We start from the raw sequence: 10,367 nt of genomic DNA, 5'->3' as shown, positions 1-10,367 counted from the left end.
AAGTCACAGCATCTTCCTGCCATGTGCATGGCAGAGAGATGCATTTTCAAATAACACTGGTAATTAAGTGTTTGTGTGAACATGCACAGTGATGTGAGTGCACTGGAGAGCCAAGAAATTGGGCAAGAAGCATCCGTCTGTTCCAATTCAGAGAGAGGAAAAAATGAAGCACAGATTAAGTGAAATACTGCATTGCTGTTGGGAATAGAGCTGTACTCTTATTTAATATGGAAATTTTAAAATTAGATTGATTTGCAAGACAGAGGAAAAGTCTGAAGAGTCTTTCCAAGGAAGCTGAGAAGATGAGTGTCTGCGAATTGTCTGTGTTTTATCACTGGCCAAGGTGATAACGATTGCTTTCATTCAATGGCCTGAAGCTGTGTCAGGGGAGGTTTGTGTGGGATATCAGGAAAAGGTTCTGCCCCAGAGGGTGGCTGGGCCCTGCCCAGGCTCCCCAGGGCAGTGGGCACAGCACCAGCCTGGCAGAGCTCAGGGCTGTTTGGTCAATGCTCTGGGCACAGGGTGGGATTCTTTATGTTGTCCTATGCAGGGCCGGGAGCTGGACTTGATGATCCTGGTGAATCCCTTCCATCTCAGGATATTCTGTCATTCTGTGACTCCTCTTGCTGCTCCTTTCTCAGCTGCCCTCCTGCACTCTCCTCTTCACAAGCATCAATTCTTCTGTGGCTCTCATTCGTATTATTTGGAACAACACCAGGAAACTGATGGAGTTCTACTCCTATAAAATAACATCAAGAGCAAAGTAAAGCATGTTCTCTCTCCAAGGCTTGTTTCACAGCCTGCAGGGTTAATATATCAGAACTAATTAGCAGTCTGATGAGAAGGCCATGCCACAGCATGGAGTACTTGTGTGCTGAATGCAGGAGACAGCAGTTACTGCATCCAGATAAAGGTGAGAGAAGAGCTCACCTTCATCTGTATGCAATATGCAGAAATGTGGGGTTTTGAATTTTAAGGGCCCATTATTAAATACATTGAAAATAAATATATGTTACTACTTGTAAAATGCTAAATATAGTAACCAGGAATGAAAACAACGATGCCTGACAAATGCTGAAGCTTTACAGAAGTGATTTTTTTAACCTTTTTCCCCACTGTTGGGTTTGCTAACTTCCTTGGCAATTGAACTTGATTTTTATATTTCTGGATTCATTGTCCTAATCAGAGTCAGTGCTGGCACTGCTCATTATCAGCTATCATGAGCAATATGGGGGGAGGGGAAAACATGCAAGACTTGCCTGTCTGTGCTGAACTTAAAGCCATGGAATGATTTAGGTGTTACATATTTTTTTTTAGTTAGTTGGTTGGTTGGTTGGTTGGTTGGTTTGGTGGCTTTTTTAGAAACAGGAAACGTGAAGTTGAATAATCACTAAATATTTTATATCATATAAAACAAAGTGGTTACTTGAACCTTTTCCCTGAAATATTTTACAAAATTTTGCCATTTTTGCAAGTGTTTCCTACAAGTGTTTGACTGGCAGAGTAAATCAGCTGCAAAAGTGATTTTTTTCATGATGGGCGTGTGTAGTATCCCACAGAGTGCTCATTTAATAACTTGTATATTCTTTACTTAGAAAATTTCCTTAAACACAGTGAAGGTTTCAGACCATGGAATCAAAAAGGCCCAGAGGTGACTAATGCCTGCACAGAGGTGACCAAGACCAGGAGAGATATTAAATTCCCAATGCAGATTTTTTTTTTTTTTCCTGGAGATTCCTCTCCTCTTTATCATAATGGATTTTAAGATTTCTGTCAGAAACCTGAATTTTCACAGCCAGCATCTGGAGAACAAATGCTGTGCATTCATTCCTCCATTCAATGATTTCTCATGGCTTTTTTTATGTTTTCTGCCTTTCTTTAGATTGTGAGAAAAGGGGAGAGTTTAAGTCAATAAAAAAGGGAGGAAATAATTCTCTCTTTAAACTTTGTGTGTAGTAATGAAGATGTAAAGTAGAAAACTACGCAAAGGGAATTATGTATATGTAATCATCATTATTTCCTCTTTCCACTGCACATGGACATTAAATAAAATAAAGTGTTAGGAGAATCAAACTGGACAAAATATTGTATTCACCCACTGCATGTTAGAAAGCCAAGAAATTGTTTTCTGGGGAAGTCTGTGGAAATAGGGAAAGCATAAGGGATATCTGTAGGGATAACAAGATGACTTGGGTTTCCATGGCAAGGGGCAGCAGAGACAGGGCCTGATGGAGTGACACAGTCCCCGTCCCCTGGGCCACTGCAGACAGGGAGGTAGGGAATTTGGGAGTGAATTTGAGCCTGTGAAGAAGAGAAGGGGGGGAAGGTGTAGCATTCACATTCCCTGAACATGATTCCTTTGCTCAGGGTTTTTCTCCTGGGAAGCTGAGAAGCCTCAGAGAAAAGGAAAACAACTCTTATCTCATTTGCTTCTCCTGTGCTGTGCTCATGTGCAATGTGTTTGGAGATTGTTCACCCACAGGTGATTGTTCCATTGGATTCTGCTGGGAGTTGTTTTCATTCTTTGGCCAATCTGGGCCAAACTGTGTCGGGACGCTGGAGAGAATTAAGAGTTTTCGTTATTATCTTTTTAGCATTCTGTAAGTATCCTTTCTGTATTCTATAGTATAGTATTCTTTAATATAATACAGTATCATAAAATAATAAATTAGCCTTCTGAGAACATGGAGTCAGATTCATGAATCCTGCCTTTGTCTGGGGCAATGCAAATACAACACCTGTGGCCTTTCTGGGTCCCTTGGGGAGTTCCTTCAGCCCTTGGAAGGCAGAGGGGCAGCTGCACTGAAACATCAGCAGCTCAGACCATGCAGCAAATCCAACAGTCTGATTAGAAAGGCCTGGCATTGGAACTCTGCAGCCTTTTGGCAACAAGCTGGGAGGGAAAAGATCTCATCCAGCTGATTACTGCACAGACATTCTTTGGCCAATCAGGGCCAAACTGTGTCAGGACTCTGGAAAGAGTCAGGAGTTCTCATTATTATCTTTTTAGCATTCAGCAAGGATCCTTTCTGTATTCTTTAGTATAGCATTCTTTAATATAATATCGTATAATAAAGTAATGAATTAGCCTTCTGATAAGATGGAATCCTTCTCATCATTCCCTCCCCTCATCAGGTTTTCCTTTATTTACTATAGGAAGGAGCTATTTTTAAGATTTGAGTTTATTTCTCATCACCCTCCTCTGAAGTGACTGGTAATAAATTAATTTCCCTCAGGAGTGTCTCTTTTCTCTGTGACAGTAACTGGTGAGTGATCTCCCCCTGCCTTTATCTGATCCAAGAGCCTTTCCTTATTTTTCCTCACCCCTGTCCAGCTGGGGAGGTATTGGAATAAGAATCCCAATATAACCAGTTAGATGGTGCCTGGGCCAGTTCTGACCCTCGCTGCTGGGCCAAAGGCAGCACTGCGGTGTTTTACCCCAGAGATACCTTGGCTGCTGGAGAGTGCAGCGGGGCACAGGCGCAAGTCCAGGCTTGTCAGGACTCTGTTTACCTCAGGAGAGAGAGCTTCTGGCGATGGTGGAGAGAAAGGGAATGGATTCTGCTAGAAGGTTGCCAGATGTTTATTCCATGGGTACAGATATGTCTGCACAGGGCCACTGCTGCTGACAGAATGGAGGCCGCATGGTCTCATTAACATTTTAAGCTCAGGACAGGGGAAGGGGAGGGGACAGGTGAGCCACCAACCAGGTGAAGGGGCAGGGTCTCAAGGGACTGGGGACACCTATACGGGCCAATGTCCCCCAGGCCTGAGGGACCAATCACACGGCGCCTTGCTGGTATGTTAGCCTGATTGACAGGGCACACTCAGCGAGGGGCGAGGGGGAAGGGAGAAGGTAAAACAGGATATTGCAACACACCACAACAGGGAGGGAAGTGATGGAGCAGCTTTGGTGGGCACCTGGTGTCCAGCCAGGCTCAACCCACAGCCACACAAGGCTCTCAGGATTTGTTGTGTTTAATGACAACACAAGGGCTGGAAGATAAATTAAATTAAGCATTCCACAGACCATAGCTCTTTAGAGGAAAGGTGCAAACAAAATACTCACTAAATAGAATGATCTAATTATTTATTGAATAACTATGGGAATCTTCCTCAGAAATGTAATATAATATATCTCCCCAAAATTTTAAGGACAGTCACTTCACAATTGTTTTTAAGAAAGAAAACTGAGTTCTCATTTATCTTAACACTGGTTACATTTTAAATCAAAAGAGAATATATAAAGAAAAATATTTTTATCTGAATTTTTTTACAAAAAGTATGTATGGGATAATACCACATCATTTATTCACAGATTTAGTTTAACATTTGCAAAGGTTTGGATTTTGGTTTTTTCAGTGACATTTATGTTAAGTTTTATCACTTAATTATTTATATTATTTTTGTACTAAGCTTGAGTTTTAAAATGAGTTCTCAAAGCAATTTTTTTTCAAAAGGGAGTGGTTTGTTCATCTCACAAACTTCGTTGAAGAAAATAATTTTATAGATAAATGTCTCCACCTAGAGCTTGCCTAGAAAAGGAATTACTTAATAAATCGTAATTTTTCAAATAGTGTATTTAAAAGCCCACATTACAATGATTTATCAATAAAAGCTTCCTTTTTTGGGATCCTTCATCATTCTTCTTGTGAGATGCCATTCTCACAATCCATTCTATCCATCAGCTGAGGCATTCAGAGGCTTTATCAGAGATACAAGGATTTTATATTATAAAAGACATGTGAAAGGCTCTTTTTACAGTTTGATAATAATAATAATAGGAGAAAAATGGGTTTTTTTCATTCATCCTGAAAGTATCTCAGGTTTCTCATTTCCTTTCCTTTAAAGTTCTACTCTCTTTTCAGTCTCAAAGCCAACAGGCAATTAGACTGTGGTTCCCAATTAATAACTCCACTGGCTGCAGCTGTTCAATGCTGCCATTGGTTCATACAATGAGGAATCCCTGAGCTGTCTGTCTGTCCCTGTGGGCAGGGAGGTTTGTCTGCAGCCCAGAAGGGGAGCACCCCTCTGAGGAGTGACAGCAGCCCTGAGCTGGCACCCCACAAAATGCCTCAGACTCTTTAGGTGAGACTGCTAGGCAAGGCTGTTACACTATTTAATTCAACATTTATGCATTAATTATTAGAACTGTGCAAAGAAACGTGAAGGTAAATCAGGAACAGCTGAACTTCACAACCAAATGCAGGGAAATTCCTCAAAACTTGTCAATACTTCGTACTATTAATAATCAGAAATTGCAAGATCTTTAAAGAGTGAATAAATCAAAATTATTTAGGTGTGCTTTCACCTGGTCATGTCAAAGACTTTTTTTCTTTCTGGATGAACAGCTCAGTTCTCTTTTTCTTTTTTTAAATGAACAGTTGTGAGAAATATTGCCCAAAGTTCTGAGCTGGGTTCCCAGACAGCTCATTTTCAGAGTGCCCTTACCAAGTCTGTCCTTTTGTTTTTAACAAAGTGGATGCTCTTTATTTTAACAGCCAAACTATTAAAACTTCTAGACAGGGCAGTCTAGAAAACTGACTCAACAGGAGAGTCCAATAAGGTACAGCTGCAGTGATGTTAAAAATATCAAATAACTTGCTTTAGTTGACAGGCACAGTGGTTATTGCATCAGAAAAGAACTCAGAAAAGGCTTTTGGTGCTGGGATCTAAACCTGGAACCCTCCCTGACCTCCACTGGACACTCAATTCTTCCAAATATCATTTACTGGGATTTAATAAGTGAATTTTAATGGAGACAGATGAGACTCACACAGCATAAATTAGCTTTGCCTATGTGGACTCCTTATTTAACTCCATGCCTCCCGCAGTGGGACCATTTCTTGGGTGTTTCATGATATTCATGTGATATTAAACAAAAATACATTTGGTTTCAGCAGCTGCCTGTTGAGCTAACTCAGGTCTGTGAATGGGAGCTGAATTATATTGTCTGTTCAGGCAGTGTAAAAATGTCTGTAAAAGTCTGTGTTTTCTCCTCCATGAGGCCCTTAGAGTGGTCAATTAGGCTGATCTGAATTTTCAGGACATGCATCCTCCAATGGCTTCCTTGCTGTTACAGTTCAAAAAAAATAGTTCTTAAGGCCAGAAGAAAATGTGTCCAGTGCTCTTAGAGCAAACATTGTATTCAGGTATCTTTTAAATTCTTTTTTTTCCTCTATCATTTTAAAGATTAATAACCTAGAAATGCCTTATTAATACACATCACCTTAAAATCTGTTGGGAAAAGGGAATATATTCTCTGCTTCACCTTGTGCTAGTACCTGTTTATTACTTTTTTCCAGTCTTGCTCTGGACTTTGCTTCACTGCATTTTGTCAGATTCTCTGGAGAATCTGAATAAAACCAGCAACCCAAGACTGGATTCAATGTGCAAGGCACACACTTGTATCTGGGGAGGACTCACAAGCTTTTTTATTTTCAGCTGTGGGGTAGTGTTTGCCACTCTCTCCTATTCACAGTAATAAATGGCTTATGGCCATTTCAGATTAACAATATCATCTCCTAATTAAATCTCTGAAAATGTTAAATCCTTGGAATAAAATAAAACACTTCTTTTCCTGTGCAGTGACATTTTTTTTTCTGTAGAGGAAGATGGGCAAGTACAACAAGAAATTAATCCTTTTCTAAAATAGATGGAAAGACTGAGAAAAAAATCATCTTGGACCAAATCAGGAGTTATTATATTAACCTGGGCTGAACTGACTTGACACAACACTTTCAGGCAGGTAAAGTTGTTTAAGTGGAATCACACCAGGAGCTCTTTAGGGAGGATTTCTAGAATTTACTTTTGCCAGATTTTCCAACTTCCATGAAGATTTCCACCTCAGGGTCATTAGGTGTCTTAGCACAGCAATGCCCTCAGATAACTGCTTTGAGAGGTGAGTTAGGCACTCATATCTTTATCCCAAGACATCTTTATACCCATTTTTCTCTGCTGGGATGAACACAGCATGGATGTCACCACATTTATTGTCATCAGCTTATTTGATCTCAGCTGATGGGACCTGGGCAGGGCCAGAGCAACAGTGGCCAACCTCCCTCACACCCATAGAGAAACCCCTGGGGAGCACCTCCAAAAGAGCAGGGAAAAACAGGTGTGGCAGTGCTGGGCTGATGGTTGGACTTAGTGATCTTAAAGGTCTTTTCCCACTTAAATTACTCCATGATTTGCCTTGCTGTTAGCTTTTTTCCTGTGTTGCATGCAGCCTTCATGACCAGTAACTTATCTCAGCCTATGAGCTCTGATTCTTCCTAAATCCCACAACAGGCTGTGGGTGTACTTCCACCATCTTTTCCCAGATCAAAATTCCATTTACTAGCTGTCTTAAAGCTGCTTACCCTATCCCCTTTCATTCCTTGCTGTGCAGAGGTGATATCTATGGCTGGAACACTTTGGGCACAAACCACAAGCTCTTCAGCAATGTGAAAAATGGCAATTTCTCCAGCAGATCATTGCTCGAGCACAATCACAGCCACCTTCCCCTGTGCTGAAGACATCACAGGATATATTATTCCTTACATATCTGCTGGCTTGCTCAGGGACTATGCTGCAGTAAAACCTGAGCCTGTTTTGGTCTGCCAGCAGGTACCAGTGAAAAAAAGTCAATTTACTCCCTTTATTCTTCTCCTTTGACTTTGAAAACATTCGTATCCATTTTGGTCTTTACATCTCTGTCTTTTTGGGAGGGGCTGCTCTGATGGGAAATGGGGACAAGTGTCTCTCAAGCACAGGCTTTGTTTGTTTGCAGTCAGGAAGGGCACTCCAGCTCTGAATGTTTTGTCCAACACCACTTTCCTGAGTGCATTCTTATGCTGTGCTGTCCTTGATGGCATCAGATCTCCAACATGATGATGTTTACCCTTTGTTCAAACACTTTTATGAATGTCTCTTTTCAGGCAATACATTTCTCATGTGTTTGCCTCACGTTTTCTATTGTCGGCCAAGAGCTTATCACCCACTTTAGAGCTCAAAATTCATCCCCAGTACCTGTGGCCTCTCTTTTTTGAAACATATCCTTGTTTCTGTCAGATCCCTGGCTTCTGTCCCAGAGTTCAATTAAAAATTAACAAACATCCTATTTACTTTGAGTTTCTCTGCCACTCTGCTGCTCCTGCAGTGCTCTCCAGATCTCCTGTAAAAATTAAACAGAACTTGAAGCCCTTTATCATCCCCATCCTCCTGACCTTCTGCCAGCCCACCTGCTCAGCACCTTCTCTGCAGGCTGGCAGGCAAACCCCAAGGTTTCCCAATCACCTGGATTTTTTCACACACCTTGCTCCAGGATGTCCCTGCACTTTGGCTTTTGGTCTGCATCAGAGCTGGGGTCCACAAATCCTCAACTGGGCCCCCAAGGAGCTGGGGTCAGGATTTGCCAGGTTCCACAGAAAGCTGCCTGAGGCTTGTCCACCTCCTGCTGCCTGCAATTCTCCCTCTCAGTGATCCCCTTCTGATATTTACTGATTTTCCCTTCTTCCCACAGAGCCAGGCAGTGATGCCTTGGGAAGGCTGACCTGGAGCAGAGGCTGGACAGAGCTAAAGAATAAAGCAGGGATTTATTAAAGGGATCTCCTCAATGGATCCACCTTGGGCAGCACAAGGGCCCAGCCAGGGCTACACACAAAATGAACCAAAATGGTCACAAAATGGATGAGGGTCACAGGATCTCCCACTTTTATAAGTTCTGCTCCATTTGCATATTGGAGTCAATTATCCAATTACAGCTTTAGGTTGTGAAGTCCCATGTTGTCTTATACATTTTACGAGAGTTCTATTATCATTACAGCACAAGGATCCCATAGTGCCAAAGTTTCATACCTCCTCAATGTTTCTCATGGGCACCTCCTCTAAGCACTGACTGTTCCTGGTCCTTGCAGTGGCCATCTGACTCCAGTTCCCACCAATCCACACTTTTATAACACCCTTCTAGGCTAAAACCAAGTTAAGCTTTGTCTGTCCCTAACCAGTTTTTCCTCCCCTAAAAAAACCATTCATTTCAGAGCATAAACTTCCTTTCCCTCCTCACCCATTGGAGGTCCACACCACCCCCAATATTTGACCCCACACTGCCTTCTGGTGTGATCTGCCAAAATAATTCCCATGGCAGGAACCTCTTACCTTGCATTTCCTAAAGGAGAAAGATTAATTCCTAAATCTTCTTGAAGCAGGATGGACAGATTCCCATGATATCACTGAATTAAAGTCATAAAAAAGCAATTTTATGAAGGAAGGAGCCCAACAGCCTTCTCTGCTAATGTGGACCCAAAAAAGTCAGTGGGATTGCTTTGCCTGAGGCAGCCCATTTTCTGTAGGTGGATACAGGATGTTTGTCTCCAGAGCTGCTAAGCTGAGGCATTTCAGATGCATTAAATGAATTTTTTAAAAGTGCAGGTGAGCAATGAGAAGGTATTTGGTTCCCAAGGAATATATTACAGAAGAATGTGCTGTTCTGAGTTCTGTCTCCTGGCAAGCTCCATGTAAATCAGAAACTACAAATTTTTTCTTCTCGTTTTGTCTGTTAAGGAGAATATTTGCCACAAATAAGGGGTGAATTGAACTGAACAAAGCTTTAAAAAACAGCCTTTTAAAATAAAATTTTTACATTCAACATGGAATAACACAACCCTGCATCAGTTTTATGGAGCAAAGGATTCTGTGCTAGGCTTCATAACAGCTTATTAAACGAGGCAGCCAGGTATCCAAGGATATGGGATTGAAAATAAAGGTTTTCTGGAGAAATTCTTCAAGCAGCACAAGTGGGTACCTGCTGTAAAACTTCAGCTTTCAAAGGAGTCATTAGTGCAGCAGAGGCTGCCTGGCAGTTCACAGCCAGGAAATGTGATCATGCATCAGTGGATGTTTTAATAAGGTTAATGAGATGATTATTATTTTTTAAAGTAACTATGATAATGTAATAATGATAAAGCATTTTTAAAGACACCTGTTAAGTGTGGCTGCCAGTACCACGTGAGGCACATCTCACCTGTGCTCCAAGGAAAAAACAATTCATCTGTAATGAAAAACTGTCCCAGCGGTGCATTAGCAAAGTCCCAATGTAAAAGACAAATTACTCAGTTAATGGCTTGGTGTTCATTTAGCCAGGATGTTCCAGCACATGATGGTGCTCTCACAGAGCAGCTTGGCAGAAAAGGAACTTGTGTAAACTCAGTTAAAAAGTGATGTCTGCGCGTGATTCCAGAGGTTCCTTTCATGCCCTCATTTCTCATCCCATCTCTCCAGAGTGTGGCTCTTTCCCCAGCGCTTAGCAGGCACAGTTTGAGTGTGAAAAATTAAGGCTCCTCACTGCCTTCAAGTGTTAGGAGGGATTACTAACTCAGCCACTTGCA

General features: G+C 41.6%; 1 long non-coding RNA gene across 1 annotated transcript; it reads right to left on the bottom strand.

Annotated features, from left to right (window-relative positions):
- Positions 1 to 205: 205 nt before the first annotated feature.
- On the bottom strand, positions 206 to 9,711 carry LOC141729085 (uncharacterized). Its single transcript, XR_012580334.1, has 2 exons — positions 9,139 to 9,711; positions 206 to 739 (listed from the first exon to the last, which is right to left on the bottom strand). It is a non-coding gene; the product is annotated as an uncharacterized LOC141729085 (long non-coding RNA).
- Positions 9,712 to 10,367: the final 656 nt, after the last annotated feature.

Source organism: Zonotrichia albicollis, chromosome 5 (assembly GCF_047830755.1).
Source record: "Zonotrichia albicollis isolate bZonAlb1 chromosome 5, bZonAlb1.hap1, whole genome shotgun sequence".
In the NCBI taxonomy this organism is placed as follows: Eukaryota; Metazoa; Chordata; class Aves; order Passeriformes; family Passerellidae; genus Zonotrichia; species Zonotrichia albicollis.
The sequence above is the reverse complement of the archived record's forward strand: the minus strand, read 5'-3'. Positions and strand labels throughout refer to the sequence as shown.